The 27,795-nt window shown below is 41.4% G+C and overlaps 1 long non-coding RNA gene across 1 annotated transcript in view; it reads left to right on the top strand.

Annotated features, from left to right (window-relative positions):
• LOC141052456 (uncharacterized) overlaps nucleotides 1–27,795 on the top strand; it is a 55,129-nt gene that overhangs the window by 14,203 nt on the left and 13,131 nt on the right. The window contains exons 2-3 of the long non-coding RNA XR_012220814.1: nucleotides 11,807–11,860; nucleotides 23,836–23,922. This is a non-coding gene — a long non-coding RNA (uncharacterized lncRNA). The remainder of the gene's footprint in view (nucleotides 1–11,806; nucleotides 11,861–23,835; nucleotides 23,923–27,795) is intronic.

Consider the following 27,795-nt stretch of genomic DNA (forward strand, 5'->3'; position numbering starts at 1 on the left):
CATTGCTCTACCCATAGATGCCAGTCTTGAAGCACTGAGTAACCTCACGAAGGAGCCCATCTCTGAATCTATGAAGTAGTGGGTATTGCGGGATCCAGGGAGGTTGTGGTGTGAGATGGGCTTGGAAGTCTCCCATGGCACCTCAGAAAGGAGGAGGCATCATAGAGAAAAATTAAAATCAATAAAGACATCTCTGGGAAGGGAACACATCACCTCCACTTTGAACATATGGGATTAATTATAACTAAGGAAGTGAGAAAGAGCAGATACTTCAACCTCCAATGAAGTAGGGATCTCCTGCAGTGACCAGGTAATAACAACAGAAGATCTGATCTGAGAACCAGACACTAAGGTGCAGATGCATTTACTTAGAGGCAGAGACGTACACTTCCAAGGCAAGAGCCGACCCTGTTCAAAACACTGAAGCCAGTGGTCAGTGATGAATATTGGGGTTTGCCTTGATCCGATCTTTATGAGAGAAATATTTTAGGTGTCTCAGCAAAGCGACGGACATAATGCATTGACTCACATCACTGTAAGGCCATTCTAACGTCTCCAACTGGCCAGATGGTCAGATGGATGATACTATCCATGCATGTTTCATCTCTATAGAAAGGTAAAATTGCAATAGGAAACATGACAACAATATCTACCTCCTGGGACAACAAGGGGCGAAGATATCCTGAAAGTTCAAGAACACATAAAATTTTAACAGATCTAGCACATTCCACGACCAGCCCCTATATGAGCTCACCAAGGGGAGGTTTGAGGGAGTAACCATATGGTAATATAAATTGGAATCTGTGTTTCTGTCATTGTTCATTCTGGAAGACACGGTTATTTGTGAAAGTGTTCCAATTTCCGAATCGGAGAGTTTCCCTCCATAACGATAAGCGGTATTCCTGCAACATCAGGTTTAGTTACTACTCTTCCGTTATTCCATTTTATTACATGTGATTGAATATACCATATTTTTTTGTTCCCATTTTGTAACATGTTTTGTACTCTTCCTCTCTGAAGAGACAATTTGCATAATTAGCATATTTCCCAGAGGAGCATTGCGGCTTTAAGTCTCCTCACCTCGACATGCTTAGCATGTCATTCTCCGCAAGGAGAAATGATACTTCTTGGATATCGGTCAGACGCCTCTCTCACAGCCAAGCCAGATCTCCCACTTTGCACTGATGAGGGGCAGTACCCCGAAACACAGTGTCTGCAAATGGAGATTCTGGCTTGGCTTTTATCCTAAGTCATGTAAGAAGGCTCGTTAAAGGGTCAACATTGACTTTTAGGATTGCTACCTCCAATAGGTGGCACTAGAGTTCTAGTCCTCTTCCTCTCTGAAGAGACAATTTGCATAATTTGTATATTTTATAAACACTTCCTGCCTTTCCGGATTAAATATATAAATTGGAATAGCTCCGTTCCTCTTCCTTTGTCAACTGTACCTCTGAAGCCATATGCTACCTATAACGGGTGTCCAATCAGCCTGTATAAGCGACTGGTGGTGGCAGCTAGTAGTTTCTTTGTTATTGTGGGGTTGGGCATGATCGTACCTAGGTGTATATATGTGTGTGTGTGTGTGTGTGTATATACAGTATATATATATATATACAGTCATGTTAAAGTTTGGGCACCCCTATTAATGTTAACCTTTTTTCTTTATAACAATTTTGGTTTTTGCAACAGCTATTTCAGTTTCATATATCTAATAACTGATGGAGGTTTATTGTACTAACAGAAAATGTGCAATCTGCATTTAAACAAAATTTGACCGGTGCAAAAGTATGGGCACCCTTATCATTTTCTTGATTTGAACACTCCTAACTACTTTTTACTGACTTCCTGAAGCACTAAATTGGTTTTGTAACCTCATTGAGCTTTGAATTTCATAGCCAGGTGTATCAAATCATGAGAAAAGGTATTTAAGGTGGCCACTTGCAAGTAGTTCCCCTATTTGATTCTCCTATGAAGAGTGGCATCATGGGCTCCTCAAAACAACTCTCAAATGATCTGGAAACAAAGATTATTCAACATAGCTTTTCAGTGGAAGGATACAAAAAGTTGTCTCAGAGATTTAACCTGTCAGTTTCCACTGTGAGGAACATAGTAAGGAAATGGAAGAACACAGGTACAGTTCTTGTTATGCCCAGAAGTGGCAGACCAAGAAAAATATCAGAAAGGCAGAGAAGAAGAATGGTGAGAACAGTCAAGGACAATCCACAGACCACCTCCAAAGATCAGCATCATCTTGCTGCAGATGGTGTCACTGCATCGGTCAACAATACAGCGCACTTTGCACAAGGAGAAGCTGTATGGGAGAGTGATGTGAAAGAAGCCGTTTCTGCAAGCACGCCACAAACAGAGTCGCCTGAGGTATGCAAAAGCACATCTGGACAAGCCAGTTACATTTTGGAAGAAGGTCCTGTGGACTGATGAAACAAAGATTGAGTTGTTTGGTCATACAAAAAGGCGTTATGCATGGAGGCTAAAAAACACAGCATTCCAAGAAAAACACTTGCTACCCACAGTAAAATTTGGTGGAGGTTCCATCATGCTTTGGGGCTGTGTGGCCAATGCCGGCACCGGGAATCTTGCTAAAGTTGAGGGTCGCATGGATTCAACTCAGTATCAGCAGATTCTTGACAATAATGTGCAAGAATCAGTGACGAAGTTGAAGTTACGCAGGGGATGGATATTTCAGCAAGACAATGATCCAAAACACCGCTCCAAATCTACTCAGGCATTCATGCAGAAGAACAATTACAATGTTCTGGAATGGCCATCCCAGTCCCCAGACCTGAATATCATTGAACATCTGGGATGATTTGAAGCGGGCTGTCCATGCTCGGCGACCATCAAACTTAACTGAACTGGAATTGTTTTGTAAACAGGAATGGTCACAAATACCTTCATCCAGGATCCAGGAACTCATTAATAGCTACAGGAAGCGACTAGAGGCTGTTATTTTTGCAAAAGGAGGATCTACGAAATATTAATGTCACTTTTATGTTGAGATGCCCATCCTTTTGCACCGGGCAAATTTTGTTTAAATGCAGATTGCACATTTTCTGTTAGTACAATAAACCTCATTTGAATCCAGAAATATAACTGAGTCCATCAGTTATTAGATATATGAAACTGAAATAGCTGTTGCAAAAACCAAAATTGTTATAAAGAAAAAAGGTTAACATTAAGAGGGGTGCCCAAACTTTAACATATGACTGTATATATATATATACACACTGTTTTACTCAAAAGTTTACATACCCCAGCAGAATTTTTGCGTTCTTGGCCTTTTTTTCAGAGAATATGAATAACACCAAAACCTTTTCTCAACTCATGGTTAGCTGTTGGGTGAAGCCATTTAATGTCAAACTACTGTGTTTTCTCTTTTCAAATCATAATGACAACCCAAAACATCCAAATGACCCTGATCAAAAGTTTACGTACCCCATTTCTTAATACTGTGTATTGCCCCTATAAGTTCAATAACAGCTTGAAGTCTTTTGTGGTAGTTGTGTATGAGATTCTTTATTTTCTCAGATGGTAAAGCTGCCCACTCTTCTTGGCAAAAAAACCCCAGTTCCTGTAAATTCCTGGGCTGTCTAGCATGACCTGCGCGTTTGAGATCTCCCCAGAGTGGCTCAATGACATTGAGGTTAGGAGACTGAGATGGCCACTCCAGAACCTTCACTTCGTTCTGCTGTAATCAATGACCGGTCGACTTGGCCTTGTGTTTTGGATCGTTGTCATGTTGGAACGTCCAAGTATTTCCCATGCGCAGCTTCCCGGCTGATGATTACAAATTTGCTGGTAAGTTTCCTGTGCCTTTGTAGCTCACACATCCCCAAAACATCAACGATCCACTGCCCAGCTTTACAGTAAGAATGGTGTTCCTTTCATCATAGGCCTTGTTGACATCTCTCCAAATGTAAAATTTAATTTATGGTTGTGGCCAAAAAGTTCAATTTTGGTGTCATCACTCCAAATTACCTTGTTTCAGAAGTTTTGAGACTTGTCTGTGCTATTTTGCACATTGTAGGTGAGATACTTTGTGGCATTTGTGCAGTAATGGCTTTCTACTGGGAACTCAACCATGCAGTCCATTTTTCTTCAAGTGCTTCTTTATTGTGCATCTTGAAACAGCCACACCGCTCGTTTTCAGAGAGTCCAGTATTTCAGCTGATGTTATTTGTGGGTTTTTCTTTGCATCACAAACAATTTTTTTTTGTAAATTCTTTATTTTAGAATTTTTTAAGTTTTTGAACATCACCATTAAACACAACACCAATTCTCAGGTACAGTTGGCGACATATTAAATAGTGTCTGGTTTAGGGCGGGAAGGGAGGAGAAAATAAGGAAAAAATAGGTAGGGGAGGAAAGGAAAAAAGAAAGGGAAGGGGAAAAGGGAACATATTCATATACAATATCAACAACATTAACAATAACAACATGTGGTTGACAACATGAGCACAATCATTGCATGGGTGCACTTCAAAAAATAACGCTTCTCCATGTATTACAATTGAGCTATCTAATATGGGGTAGTAAGGCCAGGAGCCCCAAAGCAGAAGCCACCCAATGCAGTAGAGCCTAACAAAACAAAAAACTCCAGAATGTTCCTAAAGAGGATTGTCTTCTAAGTACCTATTCCAAGGGGCCCAAGTCGACACGAAAGCTTTATGATTATAAATTTCCCAGCTAGACAGCTCCTCTAAACGATAAATCTGATTTATTTTCGTATACCATTCTCCCAACGTGGGAGGAGCTACATCCTTCCAATGGGTAGCTATCAACTGTCTCGCCGCACTCAACATCAGTGGAAGAAGCCCATGTTTTTTTGGTAAAAAATCTTTTGACGGGCATGAAAGGAGAGCTTCCGTGGCTCCAAGATCCACCTTTATTAATCCTAATTTTTTGAGAACTAACTCAACTCCCTCCCAAAAAATTCGCAATCTAGGACATTCCCAGAATATATGCGTATGATGTCCTCTAGGATTGAGGCATCGCCAGCAATCATCATTATCCACGAGGCCTAACTGGAACAACTTAGCTGGAGTTAAATGCCACCTAGTTAATATTTTATAAGAATTCTCCTGCAAAAGTACACATCTAGAAAAACCCCTAGCATTTGACAGCATTTTAGATATTTGATCTTCTGTAAACGTGATATTAAGTTCAATTTCCCACGAGTGTATAAATGAGGGTTTAGAATGTACATTCGGAGAGATGAGATGTGAGTAAATGCGGGATATAATTTTCTGCCGTGGGGATGGAAGTTTAATCATAATATCTAGCCAGGACCAATTAGATTTAGACGGGAATCTCCTTCCAAACTGTAAAAGTATGCGTTTGATGTGTTGTTTCTGGAGAAAATTTGTTGGTTGGACCGATGCCCCCTGTGGCCAAGATCCCTCCCGCAAAGTGTTATTACTATAAAAACTATTTAACGTTTCTCTAGGGAGGTTGGACCATAAATTGTATGGATCCTGAAAGTCTTGCTCTAACAAATAGGGAATTGAGCCAATCGGTGTCAATGTGGAGGGGAAAGTATCTTCCGGGAACTCTCCCATTACCAATCTTTTAATACGCAACGTAGTTGTAGTTACATCATCCAACCTAAGAGAGGCCGGTGGCTTAGCCCTAGTCCAGAGATACGGCAAACCTCTCGGGCCCAGTAAAGCCCAGTCAACACTATCCCCCTCCTCCCTTTCAGCACAGGCACCACCTTTAACCATCTACTGAGATGGATAGCCTTATAATATAAAAGAAGGTCTGGAACCCCTAACCCTCCAAAAGAGAGAGGACGAGAAAGAAACTTATAAGGTAACCTAGCCCTTTTATTTTTCCATATAAATTTTCCAATAAGGGATTTTAATGTTCCAAAAAATGTCAGGGGAATCCGAATCGGAACCATGTTCATGGTATATAGTATAATGGGCATTATATATGCCTTAAACACATTAATACGACCCATCCAGGATAAAGTGGGTAAGCTATACTTCTGCATCAGGTTTTTGACCTTTTGAATTAAAGGAGTGTAATTGTCATGGAATAGGTTAGTGGGGCCTCTAGTTATCATTATTCCCAAATATCTAATAGAATTAGTGGCCCAAGAGAATGGAATCTGCGTACGAATGGTGGAGGTCTGAGAGTGAGGGAGACCAATGTTTAACACTTCAGATTTTGACAAATTGATTTTGAAATTAGAAAGGAGACCAAAATGATGAAAGGCTTGAAGAATAATTGGAAAGGCCTGGGACGGATTGGAGATAAGGAAAAGCAAATCGTCTGCGAAAGCTAGAGTCTTAAGTGACCTCTGACCCACCGTCAACCCCTCTATACGTTGATCTTGTCTGATGCTTTGTATCAAAGTTTCTATAACTAAAATGAACAAAGAAGGCGACAAGGGGCAACCCTGTCTAGTCCCGTTGCTAATCCCAAAACTATCTGACATGGTGCCGTTGACTCTGACCTTGGCCGTCGGTTGTGAATAAAGCGAGAGGACTGCTGTTATATATTGAGGAGGGAAGCCAAACTTAATCATTACTTGTTCCATAAACCTCCAGCTCACTCTATCGAAAGCCTTCTCAGCATCCGTCGACAAGAGCATCAAGGGCATACCCCGAGTCTTAGCAAACATTATAGACTGAATGACTTTAGTAGAATTATCCTTCCCCTCCCTGCCTCTTACAAAGCCTACTTGGTCTGCATAAATTAGCTTAGGTAAGAAATTGCTTAATCTGCCCGCTAATATTTTAGCCCACATCTTGATATCTGCATTAAGCAGTGATATTGGTCTGTAGCTAGTGCACAGATTGGGATCTTTACCCTCCTTAGGGAGGACTGTGATGTATGCCTCCAAGGATTGTCTAGGGGGGAGCTGGCCTGCTAAATAGGAATTAAACAAAGACACTAGGTGAGGTAACAGTGGTTTTATAAACTTTTTATAATAGATAATGGGAAGACCATCTGGGCCCGGTGCCTTTCCGTTCGGAATAGTAGAAAGAATGTCTAAAATCTCTGTAGGGGTAACTGGGGCAGTCAATAAGGACTGACCTTCAAGAGTTATTTTAGGGAGATGTAACGAGGTCAAAAATTCTTTCATTTTTGCTAAGGCTGTGACTGGCTCCTGCATGCTATCAGGTGTATTTAAATTGTATAAATTTTCATAAAAGTCTTTAAACTCCCTGGCAATATCTGCAGTCCCGTGAATTGAAGAGCCATCTAAAGCTCTAAGTTGTCTAATAAACGTCTTTTCCTTTTGTTTCTTAAGTAGGGATGTCATAAGCTTACTACTCTTATTGCCATGGAGATAAAACTTCTGTCTACTTCTCATATAAATTTTTGCTGATTTAATGTTTAAAAGGTTTTTTAATGAGGTTCTCAGATCTGTCAGTTCTGACAATATTTTATTTACCTGAGATCTCTTATGTAACCTCTCGAAGGAACTGATTTGATGTAGAATAGACACAACCTTTTTTGATCGCTCCTTTTTCAAATATGAGCCTAGGGCTATAAATTCCCCTCTCATTACTGCTTTATGAGATTCCCACACCATAGGCAAGGGCGGGCCTGAGTGCAAATTATTCTGAAAAAAGAAGTCAAGAGTACTTGTCAGTTTTTCAATGTGAGAATCCGAGTCCAAAAGAGTTTCATTCAGTGACCACGACCCAGCCGGCCGTGGTAGAGTTTTTATCTCTATGTCAAGAAAAATGGGAGCGTGATCTGAGAGAGAAATGATATCTATATTAGCTTTTCTAACTAATTGGAGATTAGCTGTTTGTACCAGTAGGTAATCAATTCTGTGATAGCTATTATTCGGATGGGAATAAAAAGTGTAATCTCTGCCCGAAGGAAAAAGCGTTCTCCAAGGGTCTATCAGATGCAATTTTTGTAATGAAAGGTGTAATCGTCTCAGCGCCCTCTGAGAAAGAGCCGATCTGCCCGTTGAAGTATCTAAGGCTGGGTTCAAAGATACATTAAAATCCCCTCCCACCAACAACAGACCCTCAGTAAAAAGTTCCAGAACATTCAATGTTTTACACAGCCAACCTATCTGGTTCCTATTTGGGGCATATAAGTTACACAAGGTAATCTTAGTGTTAGCCAAAAAGCCCTTAATTATAATGTACCTGCCTTCTGAATCAGATAAACAATCGCTCAAAATAAAAGGAACATTTTTCTTTATAGCAATACTCACTCCACCCGACGCTGAACCGCCCGTACTGTGATACCAGGTCGGGTAGCGAGATCTAGACATATCTGGGACTCTCCCTTTTTTAAAATGTGTCTCCTGCAGGAAAACTATACTAGATTTCTTTGAGTGCAAAAGATTCATCACTTGGCTTCTCTTATTCGGAGAGCGTAAGCCCTTTACATTATACGAGGCCACAGTTATAGTGGCTAAGTTCACCTTATCACCCATAATTTGTTAAAGAAGGTAATAAAAAGGATTCCTCCGTCATCAAACCACAGAAATTAAAAGAAAAAAACAAAGAGATAAGAAAAATAACAAAAAACCTAAAAATTATTAAGATAAAACATGAGAAATACAACAAGAACCAACTACCTGTCTGTGGCAGAGGCAGGGGGTCAAAAATACCTCCCATAACAGAACAGGAAAAAACATTTCTGACACACGAGTGGCATATGTTAACTTATACGGCAATTGAATGATATCAACACCTGAATAAATGTCAAACTTAGCAAGCTAAAATAGGATAAAGCATGTCCGAACGGGCCGAGGGGTCCGGCTCCAGTGTGGAAAAAACAAATACAACCGGGAGAAGCACAAGAAAGCTCAAGGGGGTATCTCCTTTTCCGTTCCAGATTTCCCTCTTTTGGGAGTCGAGCGTCTCTTTCCCAAGACCCAGTCCCCCTGTCCTCCAGTAAAAGCATGAACAGGGGGAGGCGTACGATGATCCATGTCTAGAGGAAGCCAGGAAGGAATGTCCATAGGGGCAATGCCAAAAGCGTCCCATATTTTGGGTAAATCTTCAGGGGTCCGAACCATTATTTGCCTACCATCTCCTTGTATAGATATACCAAACGGAAACAGCCATTTATATAAGATTTTACGCGAGCGTAACACCTCCAGGAGGGGCCTTAGGACTCTTCTTTTTGCAAGGGTCGACGGCGCAACATCCTGATAAAGATGAATAGCAGATCCCTCATAAGAAAGATTTTTAATGTCTCTTGAAGCGGACAAAATAGCATTGGTATCCAAATAGCTCAGTAGGCCGCAAATCACATCCCTCGGAGGTTCCGTTGGTTTCGGCTTTGGTCTAAGAGATCTATGCACCCTTTCTATTACAATTCGGTCACATGTTTCTTGTGGAATTAAGAGGGCAAAGATCTCCTTAGTAGCTTTTTCCAATATCTCTGTGGAAACACTTTCAGGCAAGCCTTTTATCCGTATGTTCTTTCTGCGACTCCGATTTTCCTGATCCTCAAGGGCCAGAAAAGAGTTGTTAAGCTGTATTCTGTGATAATCTAGATGTTCTCTCATAGCATTGGAGTGGCTAATGATAGAGGACTGAGAGGACTCCAAAGACTCCACTCTATTACCAATGTGTAACAAGTCCGCTCTCATACCAGATATTTCATTAACCAATGGTTTCATAGCCTGTGCTAATAATTTTTTAAAAAACGATCTAGAAAGTTTCCCAGAGTCTGATTGAGTGACATCGCTGCCAGAAGCATCGTCACTGGAATCTGAGTCCTCGGCATGCTCCTCCTCCACAACTTCTACAGGGAGCCTTTTAGCATTAGGCTTAGACGTAGCAGATTTGTTTTTCAAAAATTTATCCATTTCACCTTGTTTGCTTCGATGCGCCTCCGCAGTCAGCGGTTTTGCACGCTCTTTATTAGTTTTGACCATTTTGCTCAATTGAAGCGTGCCTAAAATTTACCACCCGTGCGTCAAGAAAAGTCTAGTACAGCATTTTGCTATATAAAAATAACCCCATGTAACTTGGAGGGTGAGGGGTTAAAAATTGGAAACATCCGCGGGGATCCGCTGGAGCCGGTAGAGACAGGGTAGCGCCAACTCTCCACTGCTGCGTTTATATCAGCAGACAGCAGCACTTCTATGTGGGGGGAGCGATATCCCCCGCTCAGGCCTTGCAGAAAGTCTCAGCAACGCCGGGGGCCGTCAACAACCTGTCTGGCCCAGAGCCAGCACCCTCCTCCCCCTCATGCAGCTCATGCAGCGACAGCAATCCCCGCAGGCCACACAGACAGCACACCGGGGGTTTCCTCTCACCGCCTTGTGCTCCAACAGGCGAGACCGCTCCCTGCTCTGCGGTCTCACACCTCCACCAAGGGCCTCCTGCGGTCCGGATCTCCGGGTCTTGTACTCAGGGGGATATATAAAGATGGCGCCCGTCTTCCTCCAGCGCCGCAGCACTCTCCACGAGGCCGCTCAGCGCTCCGGTGCCGCGTCTCCACACCACCCCTCACCTTCTTCTCCAAGCCCGGGGCACTCTAAAAATCTTTTTTGTCGCTTTTATGCCGCTTTTATCTGGGCCAAATAAGGCAATTTTGTGGCTAGGAGCGGGAGCTGCCATAAAACACGTCCTCCCTGTGTGAGATCCAGGCCACGCCCCCGTCTCATCACAAACAATTTTAATGACAGTTGTGGACGAAATTTTTGTTCTTCTACCTGACCATGGTTTTGTTTTTACAGAGCCCCTGATTTTCCATTTGTTAATCACAGTTTGAACTCTGCTGAGTGGCATTATCAATTCCTTGGATATCTTTTTGTATCCCTTGCCTGTTTTATACAGTTTAACTACATTTTCCCATAGATCTGTTGACAGTTCTTTTGCTTTGCCATGACTCACGTTAGTGGTTGGATGAAAGATGCAAGAGTCTATCTGGATCCCAGAAATTCACTCAGCTTTTATGCACACACACTGATTACAAGCAAACAGGTCACAGGTGAGGATGTTACCTTTACTAGCCATTCAAACCCATTTGTGTCAACTTCAGTGCATGCTATCAGGCCAAAATCACCAGGGTATGTGAACTTTTGATCAGGGTCACTTGGATGTTTTGGGTTATCATTATGATTTAGAAAGATAGCTTCACCCAGCCACTAACCATGAGTGGAGAAAAAGTTTTGGAGTCATCATTCATATTCTCTGAAAAAGGGTTAAGAAAGCAAGAATTCTGCAGGGGTATGTACATTTTTGAGCACAACTGTGTGTGTATATATATATATATATATATATATATATATATATATACTGCTCAAAAGAAAATAAAGGGAACACGTAAACAACAAAATGTAACTCCAAGTCAGTCACACTTTTGTGAAATCAACACTGATTGTGATTCAATTTCTCCTGCTGTTGTGCCAATGGAATAAACAACAGATTGAAATGATAGGAAGGGCACTAACATCCATGTGTCTGCTCAGTAAGAGTGTCTAGTGTTCCCTTTATTTTTTTGAACAGTATACATATATACTGTATGTTACATGCGTTGGAATAAGAGGTGTATATGCCATACACTCACAGTGAGTTTCCCAATAACAAGCCAAGTAGTGGAAGCAACCTGCGGCCTTGTCCATCACTCATAAGTCAGTTGCATTGTTGCTCTGACAATTGGAAGCAGTGCAGTTGCGCCACCTGACAAACTGCTGACAGGGGTGGGATATGCGTGATTTCTCCAGTGTTATCCATGACAAACTCTACAATGATTGAATTCATTTTATTGTTCTCTACAATTACATATAATGCCTGTTTGTGAAATAACCAGCATTCCTGTTAATTAAATGTTCTTCATTTTTTGTTAGCTTTCTTCTCCAAGAGATCATTTCTTCCAGTTTATGAAGAAAGCACTAAATATAGTAAGTATTTATCTGTCTAAAGGGGAGTTCCACACACTCAGTATTCTGAGCCAAATCTAGAAGTTGATATAACAGGAAAGGGGGAAGATTTGCATTGGTGTTAAAAAAAAACAAAAAACTGTGTTTAAAACCCCCCAAAAGAATTGTACAATCTTAAATGGAATCTGTCAGCAGGTTTTTTTCTCTGTAATCTAAAGACAGCATGAGGTAGGGGTTAAAGCACAGAATTCAGTGATGCTTCTCTTATCAAGCTCCCAGGTTTTGTTGCTTACAAAGATTATTTAATCACCAGGAGCTTATAGTTGCTGTGACTAGCTGGTCCCTTGAGCCATGGTCCAACATGCCCCCTCCTGTGATAAGCAGCTAACTATCTATGGATTTTGTACATGTGGTTGGGGTGGTAGCCCTGATACACACAGACTCTACATCATACTATTAGTAAGTACAATGATTATGCACTTTCAATAAAGGCCCTTTTACATTTAGCGATGCACCAGCGATCCAACCAGCGATCCGACCCGGTCAGGATCGCTGGTGCATCGCTAAATGATCGCTAGTGAGCTTTCATACAGAAAGATCTCACAGCGATGCAGCAGCGACGCAGCGCACGATACTTACCATTCACACACAGCGATCCTGCGTCCTCCCGCCCGCGTCCAGCGTCGCTCGTCGTCACAGCAGGAAGTCTCAGCAGGAAGCGCCCGACGAGAAATGGAGCCGGACATTCTCGCGCGATCAGCGATGGACAGCGGGGGAGCCGGTCGCTGGTAAGTATCACACATAGCGATATCGCTAGCAATATCGCTATAACGTCACAAAACCAGTGACGTTTTAGCGATATTGCTAGCGATATCGCTTAGTGTAAAACCCCCTTAAGGCGAGACTGTCCAAAAGCATGTCAAAGCGCCCAAATATGTGTCACATGTAACAATATATGTCTAGTGTCTTTATATCCTTGGTTTGGATCACATTTTACATGTAGTACTATGATCCAACCTTAATTCTGCAGCAGAATTCCTCCACTAGTCAGTAAAGCACTTGCACGTTACTGTATTTTTTTTATTAACTGTAATTTTTATAAAACTGTATAAAATTTTACAATCAGAAATAAGACAAAACAATCTTAATTTGACTTGCAAATTAGACGATCAAAAAGAATGACGTACGATTAGAATGAACTCTTGAAAGACGTTTCCTCCTAGTGGCATCAAAACATATTGTGCAATAGAACAGAAAAAGACAGAAATATTATTCCATCCCCATACACATATTACAATTCTTATAAAACCACAAACCTAAATAAATAAGATGAGACATACACATAGGAAAGGGGAGAAGAAAGCTCCTAACTGTTGTTTTGGGCCCTAAAATAGTCCCAGGGAGCCCAGACGGTCTCAAATCTGTCCAAACTTGCATTCAGTGAGGCTGTCATTTGCTCCATCCTGCAGATGTTGGCTATGCTATCCAAAACCTTTTGATAAGAGGGGGAAGTAGTCTGTCTCCAATGAAGGGCAATCAAACATTTAGATGCTGTCTATAGATGTAACAGCAGTCTTGTTGAATTCTTCCCCATCCCTCTAGGGGAAACATTTAGTAGGTATATAGCAGGGTCCAGTTCAACCTCCACATAAAAAAAAAAACTTTTTATATTAAGGTTTTCACCTTTTCCCAAAATCCAGCCAGCCCAGGGAAAGACCAGAAAATGTGGAAGGGAAAGACCAGAAAATGTGGAACTGAGATCCCGGTGCTGAGCAACAATGTCAGCAAATATTTGGGAGCTGGTGGTTTAGTCTGTGAAGGAGCTCCGGAGTGTGATACCAAAACATCAACATTTTATATTGGTTTTACTTATAAAGGGTGCAGATAGAGTATTTGGCCGCATTTTTCCATATATTCTGCCAGCACTGGGGAGACAGCGTCCTTCTCAGGAGAGACTCCCATCTAACCATATATGGATGTTTCAAAGGGGGTTCTGTCCAAGGAGCCCCCAAGATCCTGTAACTATCTAATAATAACCCTTTAGATGCCTCTCTTACAAAGCCTTTCAAATTTCATTGGCTGAGAAACCTCCAATGAGCCATATAGTAAAGACGCCATGTGCTTAATCTGCATGAACTGGAAGAACTCTCTATTAGTTATAGCAAATTTAGATTTTATAGCATCAAACAAGAGAACTTCCAATGTATTGAAATCAATGGATGGACCATTGTGCTGCCCAATAGTATTTAACATCCAAAACAGAAAAGTCCCCTTGTGATCTATGAGATGTGATATCAATTTTGGATATTCTATGGTGTCTTTCGTTTCGTATTAACTTCATTATAGCAGCTTGGAGAGACCTAAGTTCCCCAAGGGGAACCTTAACGGGGAGAGTCTCAAAATACTAAAATATATTAGGCAGGAGAGTCCTCTTAACTGAAGCTATTTGGCCAATCAGTGAGAGCAAAAGTGGCATCCACTTAGTCAACAACATATTAAACTCTCCAAAAAGAGACGTATAGTTACAATTATATAAATTGCTATAGGAAGAGGACAGATTAACCTCAAAGTATCCATACCCCTCAAAGTGACCAAGAGGTTGGGGAGTGTTATATAAAATTTAGTGTGGGTCAGCAAAACATCAGCAAATAATGAAATCATAAATACCTTATTGTTGATTTCCACCCCTGAGATAAAATTGATTTTGACGTATCATTGCCGCTAGAGGCTCTATACACATTACATATAGCAGTGAAGAAAGAGGGCTTCCCTGACTCGTGTCATTCGAGATGAGAAAAGAGGGGGAGACACAAAAAGGCAGTTTAATTAACTTAGTCAGATCTTGACAAAGACTCACGTCGAAACGCGTAGATCTGCCTCACATGGAGCTGTATCTGCCTGGATAACCATTTGGAAAATGTTTTTCCGTTTTAAGCAACTAGTGAATAAAATATATTTTTTAACCTTTTCATTCCACCCTGGAAATTTTTTTTCTTTTTTGTTAAACAGTGGAAATCCCCCAATTCTAATTCAAAGCGTAACCCAAACACACCCTTAACCCTAATCCCAACCCTAACCATAACTCTAACCGCAAACTTAACCCCAACACACTCCTACACCTAATCCCAACCCTAACCATAGCCCTAACCACAAAACTAACCCCAACACACCCCTAATCCTAACCCTAACCGTAATCCCAACCATAACCCTAGCCCTAACCCTAACTTTAGCCAATTCACTTTAGCCCAACCCTAATGGAAAAATGGAAATACATTTTTTTTATATCATTATTTTTCCCTATCTAAGGGGGTGATAAAAGGGGGTTTTATTTACCATTTTTTATTTTGATCACTGTGATATGGTCTATCACAGTGATCAAAATGAACCAATAGGAAAAATTTCCTACTGTTGCCAGGTGCCGGCCGGCAGAACTCGGCGGGCGCCCATCTTTTTCTCCCACAAGAAGACCCCGGCAGCCTGGGCGACATTACGGGGGCATGGAGGGACTTTGGAGGTATCGGGGGGGTGATTGCGGAACCCTATTTCTCTCTCCTATGATGTGCGTTCACATCAGAGGAGAGAGAAATTAAATGGCAAATCGGACTTCTTTTTTTTTTGCGGTCGCTGTTATACCGTTAACAACGGCGATCGCAACACCAGGGTCAGTAAAAACAGACCCGAATCATGTTCTCTGGGGTTTCAGCTACCCCCGGCAGCTGAGACCCCTGATAAATTCCGACTCTGGGGGTCGCTATAACCTTAAGCCTCAGCAGTGTTACCTTTTGCATAGATACAGTGAAGGAAACAATAATTTGATCCCTTGCTGATTTTGTAAGTTTGCCCACTGACAAAGACATGAACATGAATTTTAAGGGTGGGTTAATTTTAACATTGAGAGATAGAATATCAAAAATAAAATCCAGAAAATCACATTGTATAAATTATATAAATGTATTTGCATTTTGCAGGGAGAAATAAATATTTGATTCCTCTGACAAACAATTTTTAATACTTGGTGGCAAAACCCTTGTTGGCAAGCACAACAGTCAGATGTTTTTTTGTAGGTGATGATGAGGTTTGCACACATGTCATGAGGAATTTTGGTCCACTCCTCTTTGCAGATCATCTCAAAATCAATAAGATTTTGAGGCTGTCGCTTGACAACTCGAAGCTTCAACTTCCTCCATAAGTTTTCTATGAGATTAATGTCTGGAGACTGGCTAGGCCACTCCATGACTTTAATGTGCTTTTTTTTTCAGCCACTTCTTTGTTGACTTGGCTGCATGTTTTGGGTCATTGTCTTGCTGAAAGACCCAGCCACACCCTTTTTTAATGTCCTGGCGGCGGGAAGGAGGTTGTCACTCAGGATTTTACGGTACATGGCTCCATTCATTCTCCCATTGATGCGGTGAACTAGTCCTGTTCCCTTAGCAGAGAAACACCCTCAAAACATAATGTTTCCACCTCCATGCTTGACAGTGGGGACAGTGTTCTTTGGGTCATAGGCAGTATTTCTCTTCCTCCAAACACAGCAAGTTGAGTTAATGCCAAAGAGCTCAATTTTTGTCTCATCTGACCCCAGTACCTTCTCCCAATCACTCACAGAATCATTCTGGTGTTCATTGGTAAACTTCAGACGGGCCAGCACATGTGCCTACTTAAGCAGGGGGACCTTGCGGGCACTGCAGTATTTTAAACCTTTACGGTGTAATGTGTTACCAATGGTTTTCTTGGTGATTGTGGTCCCAGCTGCCTTGAGATCATTAACAAGTTCCGCCATGTAGTTTTAGGCTGACCTCTCACCTTCCTCATGATCAAGGATAGCCCACAAGGTGAGATGTCACATGGTGCCCCAGATCAATGTCGATTGACAGTCATTTTGTATTTCTTCCATTGTCTTACTATTGCACCAACAGTTGCCTCCTCCTCATCCAGTGCCTTATGGATAGTTTTGTAGCCCATTCCAGCTTTGTGCAGGTCTATGATCTTGTCCCTGACAGCCTTAGAAAGCTCTCTGGTCTTGCCCATGTTGTAGAGGTTAGAGTCTGACTGATTAATTGAGTCTGTGGTCAGGAGTCTTTTATAAAGGTGACTATATAAAACAGCTGTCTTTAATGCAGGTAACGAGGTGATTATGAGCGTCTAACTGGTCTGAAGGAGCCAGAACTCTTAATGGTTGGTAGGGGATCAAATACTTATTTCTCACTGTAAAATGCAGATAAGTTTAGATAATTTATACAATGTGATTTTCTGGATTTTAATTTATATATTCTATCAATGTTAAAATTAATCTACCCTTAAAATCATAAACTGTTCATGTCTTTGTCAGTGGGCAAGCTTACAAAATCAGCAAGGGATCAAATAATTATTTCCTTCACTGTAGGGCTTTCAACTTATTTCTAATCTCTACCACCCTCCTCAAAACCTGCATAGGAGATGCAGTTAGTTTATGTTCTTCTCTTTTGAGTTGCAAAGAAAGATTATTATATTCAAGTTTGGCATTTTTTTTTAATTTGGAACTCTCTTTAATACAATGACCTCTCATTACTGCCTTATGTGACTCCCACAGCATTGAAGGTGAGGAAACCGAGCCCTCATTTAAGTGGAAAAAGTCAGGCAGATGCTCAAGTAGAGCTTTCCTAATGTTGAGATCCTTGACAAGAAACTCATTCAGGCGCCAGTGGCAGGCCTGAGTTAATGGCTGAGAAAACTTCAGGTCCAACAGAATTGGGGCATGATCGGACCAAGTGATTTGTCCCATCTCCACCCTTTTCAGCATTGTAACAGTAAAAATATTTCCCCCCAAAAAATCTATTCTTGTTTGTGTACTGTGAGGCGGAAAGAAAAAAAGAGTAGGCCCTCTCGTTAGGATGATCATTTCTCCATAAATCAAACATTGAGTTGTCTCTAACTAATTTCCTAAATTCCAACACCAAATTGACAAGGCTTTGTGGAGGCAAGCTGCTCCCCAGTGAGTGTTTATTAAAAACCTCTGAAAAATGGATCTTAAGGTCTCCACCCACTATTAGGGCTGCCGGAGGCAATCTCTGAAGTAAGGAGAAAACCTTTTGTAGAAAAAGAATCTGACCCATGTTTGTTGCATATATATTACATAAAATGGTTGGCTTACCCTTCAGAAGTGCTTCCAAGACAACAAATCTGCCCCCCAGATCGCTATGAGCTTTAGTCACCTCTAGTGGACAATTTGAAGACAACAAAATCACTAATCCACTCTTCTTACTGTCATTGTTAGCTGAGCAGGCCTGGGGAAAAAAATTAGTGCAAATTTAAATGTGACTGTATGGTCATAGTGCGTCTCCTGTAGAAATACTACCATCGCTTTCTGAGACTTCATCTCCTACAAGGCAAGCCTTACATGTTTTTCCGGGGTCCTTGCTCTCCTAGGGCCCATCGCTGAAGGCAATCTGTCTGGAAATGAGGCTGTGGAACCTTGTAATCTGCAGTGTCTGGAAGGAGCTCTCCTGCTACACGTCCTCTCAGCACAGCATCCCGGACACGTCACCTCAACTTTACTGTATCTTGATTTACCCATGTTTCTGCTTTGATTTTCTTCTCTTAGTACTTACTACAGTTGGTATATATCTATTGAATATATACGGTGGTGCATTTTTCAAACCACTTCATCAGTGCTTATACAGTGATACAAGGGTTTGTCTGTTATCAGTTTGCTACATTTAGATATCCCTGCTTGTATTTTTAATTTTATTTTATCTATATATTTTCATAATAAAGGTCAGTAATTTTTCAATCGTTAACATATGTACTTTGTTGTCCTGGGACTACATGTCTTGGGCTGTGTTGCTTTTGTACATGGAGAGCCTGGTGTGGGTGGGGTTAGCTTTCTCAGCTCTGCTTCATTGCTTAATCTAAAAGTTCTGATTGTGTCAGAACGGCTGCACTCAGTAAACTAAGTGACACATTGTTGGATTCAACTTCTCTTTGCCTACATCAGGTTGCTCTCTGTTGAGGTAGCAAAAACCTGCTGTCAGATTCACTTTAAAATCCTGATATCCGGACAACCAAACAATGTGCCTGTTTTTATAGACCTCTTCAAAGCTATTGTCTTTCTATAAATTAATAAATATATTGTAAAGTCTTTGTTCTCAATTTTGCAGACTTTTTTTTTAAATATGCCATGAAATGTGCAGAGTTTTATTTAAACAGGCATTTTGGGAGCTGTTTTTGTTTCCACATGCACTTATTATCAGACTGCAGTCAAACTGTTTATTATAATTTTATGTCTCCATGTGGCTTTAGGCAAATTATTCTTTATATTTTAGAAATGTATCCCTGTCTTGAGAAGAAAAAAATAAATGTTTTGAATGTCACTTGGCTAGATGGTTCTCTCAACCGTAATTTTAACAAACTGTACAGCCTTTCTTGGTTTCAGTGGGGGAGATTTATTTAGCTAAATGTGCCAGAATTCTGGTGCAGTTTGCTGTTTGCATGACATGCATCATATTTATTATGTGCTCTTGACTTTTTCTGCATCTTGTTCAACAAAAGGGCATGGCTTCACTGAAAAGCTATAGTATGACAGAAAGGGATCGTGACATAACTTTCCACACTATACACCAAAAAGTTTGCCAAAATTTTGTTGCAGATTTTTAATTCAAATTTAGTCAACTAATAATAGATGGTGTAAACTTACAGTGGGTACGGAAAGCATTCAGACCCCTTTAAATTTTTCACTCTTTGTTTCATTGCAGCCATTTGGTAAATTCCAAAAAGTTCATTTTTTTTCTCATTAATCTGCACTATGCACCCCATGTTGACTAAAATTAAACAGAAATGTAGAAATTTTTGAAAAACTGAAATATCACATGGTCATATGTATTCAGACCCTGTGCTCAGTATTGAGTAGAAGCACCCTTTTCAGCTAGTACAGCCATGAGTCTTCTTGGGAATGGTGCAATAAGTTTTTCACACCTGGATTTGGGGATCCTCTGCCATTCTTCCTTGCAGATCCTCTCCAGTTCCGTCAGGTTGGATGGTGAACGTTGACAGACAGCCATTTTGAGGTCTCTCCAGAGATGCTCAATTGGGTTTAGGTCAGGGCTCTGGCTGGACCAGTCAAGAATGGTCACAGAGTTGTTTTGAAGCCACTCCTTTCTATTTTAGCTGTATGCTTAGGGTCATTGTCTTGTTGGAAGGTGAACCTTCAGCCAAGTCCAAGGTCCAGAGCACTCTGGAAGAGGTTTTCATCCAGGATATCTCTGTACTTGGTCACATTAATGTTTCCTTCTGTTGCAACCAGTCATCCTTTCCCTGCAGCTGAAAATCACCCCCATAGCATGATGCTGCCACCACCATGTTTCACTCTTTGGATTGTATTGGGCAGGTCATGAGCAGTGCCTGGTTTTCTCCACACATACCGCTTAGAATTGTCACCAAAAGTTCTATCTTTGTCTCATCAAACCAGAGAATCTTATTTCTCATAGTCTGGGAGTCCTTCATATGTTTTTTAGCAAACTCTATGCGGCCTTTCATATGTCTGGCATTGAGGAGAGGCTTCCATTGGGCCACGCTGCCATAAAGGCCCAACTGGTGGAGGGCTGCAGTGATAATTGACTTTGTAGAACTTTCTCCCTTCTCCCTACTGCATCTGTGGAGCTCAGCCACAGTGATCTTGAGGTTCTTCTTTACCTCTCTCACCAAGGCTCTTCTCCCACGATTGCTCAGTTTGGCTGGACGGCCAGATCTAGGAAGACTTCTGGTGGTCCCAAACTTGTTCCATTTAGGGATTATGGAGGCCACTGTGCTCTTAGGAACCTTGAGAACTGCAGAAATTCTTTTGTAACCTTGGCCAGATGTGTGCCTTGCCACAATTCTGTCTCTGAGCTCCTTAGCCAGTTCCTTTGACCACATGATTCTCATTTGGTCTGACATGCACTGTGAGCTGAGAAGTCTTATATAGACAGGTGTGTACCTTTACAAATCAAGTCCTATCAGTTTAATTAAACACAGCTGGACTCCAATGAAGGAGTAAAACCATTTCAATGAGGATTACAAGGAAATGGACAGCATGTGACTTAAATATGAGTGTCTGAGCAAAGGGTCTGAATACTTATGACAATGTGATATTTCAGTTTTTCTTTTTTAATAAATTTTCAAAAATTTCAACATTTTGGTTTTTTTTTCAGTCAAGATGGAGTTCAGAGTGCACATTAATGAGAAAAAGATGAACTCTTTTGAATTTACCAAATGGCTGCAATGAAACAAAGAGTGAAAAATGTATAGGGGTCTGAATACTTTCTGTACCCACTGTAGACTAGACAGTCTAAGAATGCACCCAATAGACTGTATTGATAAATATGCATTACAAGAGATTTTCTCAATAGAGATATTCTGATCGATAGGCACATAGAGGTGCAGTAGCAGACTTATACGCCTGGATTGGATTCTGATTAAAGCCTGGTATAAATAGAGAAGTACGGTAATATGCCTATATGCAAGAGTCCTTAAACTGGATTTTTGTGTGACATTTTTAATCCAAAGTGATTGCATTTTTCCAGATAAGTCTAGAAATGGTTACAAATAAGAAGAAAAATCCAGTTCTTTCCTATTGATTTTTATTTCCCAAAGTATAGGGACAGGGAGCCAGATTCCAGCAGTGTGATGACATCTGGGATCTTTGCTGTGGTTTTGATGAAACCCCTTTTATCTGCTGCAGCTGTGCCTGTCTTCTCAATGATGAGCTACTTCTTACACCACCACAAACATTAATTGACGGATTGGCATTCAATAGTGGGGGGAGGATCTACCCAAAGCTTATAAATTAACTTATAGCAGGAGCTCATCAATGAGAGAACTAGCAGAACTGCCACAGATAAAATTAGTTTAATCAAAATTACAGCAGAAGCCCAGAAAGCGAACATGTGCTGCGTCCAAAGCGCTGCCACTTCCGAATCGTCTGCACATACCCTTACTGTATGTAAGCAGTGACCGGTCTTTGTAATATAAATAAATATATATATATATATATATATATATATATATATATATATATATATATATAAAAAAATTGAATGTATGTGTGTATCACCAACCAATCACGAAGCATCTTACATTTCACCAGAGCTGTTCAAAAGAAGCTGAGCTGTGATTGGTTGCTATGAACAACAGTTTTCCTTGCAACCAATCACTAAGCATCTTTCATTTCACCAGAGCTGTTTAAAAGAAGCTGAACTGTGATTGGTTGCTATGAGCAACAGTTTTTCCACTCCACAACACCTCTGCAGACACTGACCGCGTGGGAGAAATCTAACATCCCCGGGAACATAATCTCCCAGTCATTGTCTGCCCCCCAGAAAGGAGCAGAGAGCACATGACGGAAATGAATCACCCCCCACCCATGCCCCTTATACCCATCACACATCCTCCATCCCATAGGCACATCTTCCCTCTTAATGGGATCTCCGGTATGGAAGTGAGGGCAAATCCATCCAGCGCTTTGGTTTTGACACCAGGCCTCTCTTAAAGGGAACCCCGGTATGGAAGATAGGACCGTTTCACTCAGCTCTGTGGTTCTGACTGCAGGGTCACTTAAAGGGAACATTGGTATGGAAGTTAGGGCAATTCCACTACTAAGCGCTCTGGTTCTGACCCCAGGCCCCTCTTAAAGGCATCTCTGGTACGGAAGTGAGGGCAAATCCATCAGCGCTGTGATTCTGACCCCAGACTTCTATTAAAGGGATCATTGGTATGGAAGTCAGGGCAAATCCATCCAGTGCTTTGGTTCTGACCCCAGGCCTCTCTTAAAGGCATCCCTGTTATGGAAGTTAGGGCAATTCCACTCAGCGTTCTGGTTCTGACACCAGGATCTCTTAAAGGAATCCCCGGTATGGAATTCAGGGTAATTGCCTTCAAATGCTCTGGTACTGACCCCAGGCTCTCTTAAAGAGATCTCCTGTATGGAAGTTAGGGCAAATCCCTCAGCGCTCTGATTCTGACCCCAAGATTCTATTAAAGGGATCATTGGTATGCAAGTCAGGGCAAATCCACTCAGCGCTCTGGTTCTGATCCCAGTCTCTCTTAAAGAGATCCCAGGTATGGAAGTGAGGGCAAATCCACACTGCAATCTGATTCTGACCACAGGCTCCTCTTAAAAGGATACCCGGTGTGGAAGTGAGGGCAAATCCAAACTGCGCTTTGGTACTGACCCCAGTCCTCTCTTAAAGGGATCTCCGGTATGGAAGTTAGGGTAAATCCCTCAGCGCTCTGATTCTCACCCCAGGCATCTATTAAAGGGATCATTGGTATGGAAGTCAGGGCAAATCCACTCAGCGCACTTGTTTCTGACACCAGGCATCTCTTAAAGGGAGACCCGGTATGGAAGTTAGGACCGTTCCACTCAGCACTCTGGTTCTGACCCCAAGCTGACGGGATGATGTGGGATATTAGAGGTAGTAGTTTGGTGGCTCTGGCTGATGGGATGATTTGGGATATTAGGGGTAGTAGTCCGGTGGCTCTGGCTGACGGGATGATGTGGGATATTAGGGGTAGTAGTCCGGTGGCTCTGACGGAGTCATGTGGGATATTAGGGTTAGTAGTCCAGTAGCTCTGACGAGATGAAGTGGGATATTAGTGGTAGTAGTCCGTTGATTGTGACGGGATGATTTGGGATATTAGTGGTAGTTGTCCGGTGGCTATGGCTGATGTGATGATGTGGGATATTAGGGGTAGTAGACCCGTGGTTTTGTCGGGATGATGTGGGATATTAGTGGTAGTAGTCCGGTGGCTCTGACAGGATGACGTGGGATATTAGTGGTAGTATTCCAGGGCTCTACACTCAGCTTTATATATACTGTATATATATATATATATATATATATATATATATATATATATATATATATATATAAAAATAATCATTATAATTTGTTATAAGTTTAACCGTAGTTAGTTACTATGCCCAGGCTAGTAAATAATATTACTGAAATAATTAATATTCATTGTCTATTTTTGCATTGCAGTTGTTGACTGTGTCATTCATTTCTGTTTGGCTGGGATGGAGGAATGCACAAAGACCAGCTTCACAAGACACAACTATCAATTCCAAGGTATAAAATGTGTTTTATATATGGTTACTGAACTTCATTTAATGCCTTTCACTTTATTAATGGAAGCTGACATAGCATCAGTGGTTTAACCTATGTTGTACTGTCGTAGATTTAATAGTCCTTTATCTGGTTTACACAGTCACCTCTCACAATACTGATTCACATTCAGACCTAACCTGGAAAGAAGCTTTGTCCTTGGTAGATTCATTTGTAGTATTTGCCCAGACAGCAAAGTCTTCCTAGATCACAGAAAGTCAGTACTTTTATGGCTATCCAACCTGTACAGCCCTGCTCACCAATATTGGCACCACTTCATTTTTTTCATGGACTGTACAATATCTTCAGAAGTAAATGGAAATGTACCAAAGTTATATCCTTAGGATTTTTTAATTAGTGGTCCAAAGTAATATAACCAGGGTTGGACTGTGGTGCCTAGGGTCCACCAGGGGAATTAACTCTAGGGGCCCACACTATAGCTACCGTAAACGGTTTTATTACTTGTTATATTTTATATAATGTAAGGACAGGGATGTTAAACATATTTGTAATATATCAATTCAATTCAAAAAAGCTTTATTTACAGGACCAAATAAACATTAGTTTTGCCAAAGCATGTGTACAGTAGGGAGCAAGGACTGTGGGGATAATGGGTGAGAACTGTAGTAACGACAGTTGGGCACAGGGTGGGGGCTAAGGAAGTCCATGGCATATCATGGTTGTCTTTCTCACAGCATATGGCATGCGCTCACATACTGTGCTGCTATCTCCACCGCGCTTTCTTCTTCCCCCAGCAGGATATAGGTTTTTTTCTTCCTCCTTCATGCAGTTGAAATCCGGGAAGAGATCGGATAGCCTCCTGAGGTGAGTGTCCCTCACTGCTGAGTATTTGGTGCAGTTTAGCAGGAAGTGGGTCTCATCCTCCAGGGCCTCCCGGTCAAAGTGTAGGCACAATCTGTCTTCCCTGGGCTTGTAGCTCTGTCTGTGCCGGCCGACCTCGAGGGCCAGACTTTATATATACCTCATTAGGAAAATAAGTTACTGTCAGCATTGAAAGATGAATCCTGATGTTTGTGAGCTCCAGGTTTGCTCTAAACCCAGCCCCTGATTTAACAGGTTTGTTTTTTTTTAAACTGAATTAGCAGTGAGGTCAGAGTATGTCAGGAATACATGAATATTCAGAACTCATCATTGTGCTGTAGCTTCCTATACAAGATTTTGGTACAAATGAGTGAGCCAGCATTTTGCTTTTGGGATCTGTCACTAGGTTGTTACCCTTAGTTAAGATACCATAAAATCAGTGACAGATTCCCTTTAACAAAATCCCTGGATACCACCTTTAGGGTAGTTTCACATTAGTGAGTCCACTGCGGAATACCCGCTGCTTGTATCCCAGGATGGACCCGCTCTGGATGAGGATCGTGCTGACATTATACTGATATACAGTGGGGAAAAAACGTATTTAGTCAGCCACCAATTGTGCAAGTTCTCCACTTAAAAAAATGAGAGAGGCCTGTAATCATACCAAGCTGCTTGCCTATTGCAGATTCAGTCTTCCCAGCCTGGTGTAGGGCTATAATTTTGTTTATTTTGTCCTTTGAAACTCTTTGGTCTTCACCATAGTGGAGTTTGGAGTGTGACTGTTTGAAGTTGTGGACAGGTGTCTTTTATACTGATAACACGTTCAAACAGGTGCCATTACTAGTAATGTGTGGAGGACAGAGAAGCCTCTTAATGAAGAAGCTACAGGTCTGTGAGAGCCAGAAATCTTTCATGTTTTTATGTGACCAAATTTTTATTTTCCACAATAATTAGCAAAATAAATCTTGCCAAATCAGACAAGGTGATTTTCTGGATTTGTTTTCTCATTTTGACTCTCATAGTTGTGGTCTACCTATGATGTCAATTACAGGCCTCCCTCATCTTTTTAATTGGTAGATCGGCTCACTCGGTTTCACACAGAGGTAGTGGATAATGGATAGTGGAGGTAAACCAGGGGAAGAGTCCTGAGATCATTTGCTTATTCCCAGTGCCTTCTGGGATAAGTGAAGAGTCTCCGCGAGCTCAACGATCACTGGATTTTGGCCATTGCAGCTGAAAATAGGAAATCGGTAAACCAGGGGAAGAGTCCTGAGGAGATCATTTGCATATTCCCAGTGCCTTGTGGGATAAGTGAAGAGTCTCCGCGAGCTCAACGATCACTGGATTTTGGCCGTTGCAGCTGAAAAGAGGAAATCGGTAAACCGCGCATAGTTTTGAAATCTCTATAACAATATGGAAGAGGCCATGAGCCATTTTGTGAGCTGCATTTCTTGCTACATGATCACAGACTTACCAGTGGAAAAGCCAAACTTCACATGCCATAAATGCAAGCTTGTGTCCCTGTTGGAGGAAAGTTGCAAAATCTCGAAGAGAGGTTAGCTACGTTAAAGATCATTAAGGAAGGTGAAGAGTTCTTAGACAGAGCAGAATTATCTCTTCATGTTACAGAAAGAGAAGAAATTCGAAGTGCACCTGAAGAAACTGAGGAATGGAAGCATGTGACCCAGAGAAGCAGGAGGAGCGGGAGGCAGTCAGCACCCATACTGCTCAGGAACCAGTACCAGGCTCTCACTCAGGAGAACGATGAAGACATACATCAGGATAAGACTTTGCCCACAAACAGCAACCTTGTACGCCTTCAGAATCCTCCTGGATGGAGAAAGAAAAATGTTGTGAAGAAGAAACGGAGAGTGGTGGTCATGGGGATTCCCTGTTGAGAGGAACAGAGGCCGCTATCTGCAGACCGGATATAACTTCAAGAGAAATGTGCAGTCTTCCAGATGCAAAAATTAAAGATGTGTCTGACATGATATCAGGACTCTTCAGACCTACAGATGACTACCCATTCCTGCTAATACATGTGAGGACAAATGACACAGCAAGAAACGACTTGGAAACTATCTGCAGTGACTTTGAAAACTTAGGCAAGAAAGTGAAAGAACTGGGAGCGCAGGTGGTCTTCTCTTCCATCCTCCCAGTGGATGGCCATGGAACAAGGAGGTGGAATAAGATTCTGCAGGTGAACAACTGAACGTCGATGGTGCCGTCAGTAAGGATTTGGATTTCTGGATCACGGAGTGAATTACCTATACGATGGACTACTTGCTAGAGATGGGGTGCACCTTAAGAAGACTGGAAAACATGTATTTGGAAGTCGCCTTGCTACACTCATCAGGAGAGCTTTAAACTAGAACAATGTGGGAAGGGAAGCAAAAGGCGAGAAAAAGCCATACACCTGACAAATGATATTGAGAACTCTGCTATTAGAAGTGGAAAGGAAGAACAAAGACAAAAGAATCTAAATAATAAAAATATTGGAGAAAGAGAAACCAATCACAAACTAACATGTTTCTATACTAATGCACAAAGCATGGGCAACAAACAAGGAGAACTGGAACTACTAACACAGGAAAATAAATATGATGTCATTGGAATCACTGAAACTTGGTGGGACAATACACATGATTGGAATACAAGGCTAGAAGGATACAACTTATTTGCCAGAAACAGACTTGATAAACGAGGAGGAGGTGTCGCATTGTGTGTTAGAAACGTGTATATCTGCACAGAGATTGACGCTTCAGAGACTGGGAGTTCTGTGGAAACTGTTTGGGTAAGAATACAAGAACATAACAATGGAAAGGACACCATTGTAGGCATTTACTACAGGCTGCCTGTGCAAGCTGAAGATATGGATAAACTCTTTATGCATCAAATGGCCAAGTTCTCCAAAAAATATGACATAGTTGTCATTGGAGATTTCAACTATCCAGACATTTGTTGGGAATCTCTCTCAGGCAAAACTAACAGGTCAAGTAAATTCTTATCCTCTCT

The sequence above is a fragment of the Dendrobates tinctorius genome, unplaced genomic scaffold, assembly GCF_039654945.1.
Source record: "Dendrobates tinctorius isolate UK_male_01 unplaced genomic scaffold, ASM3965494v1 ptg000160l, whole genome shotgun sequence".
Lineage (NCBI taxonomy): Eukaryota > Metazoa > Chordata > Amphibia > Anura > Dendrobatidae > Dendrobates > Dendrobates tinctorius.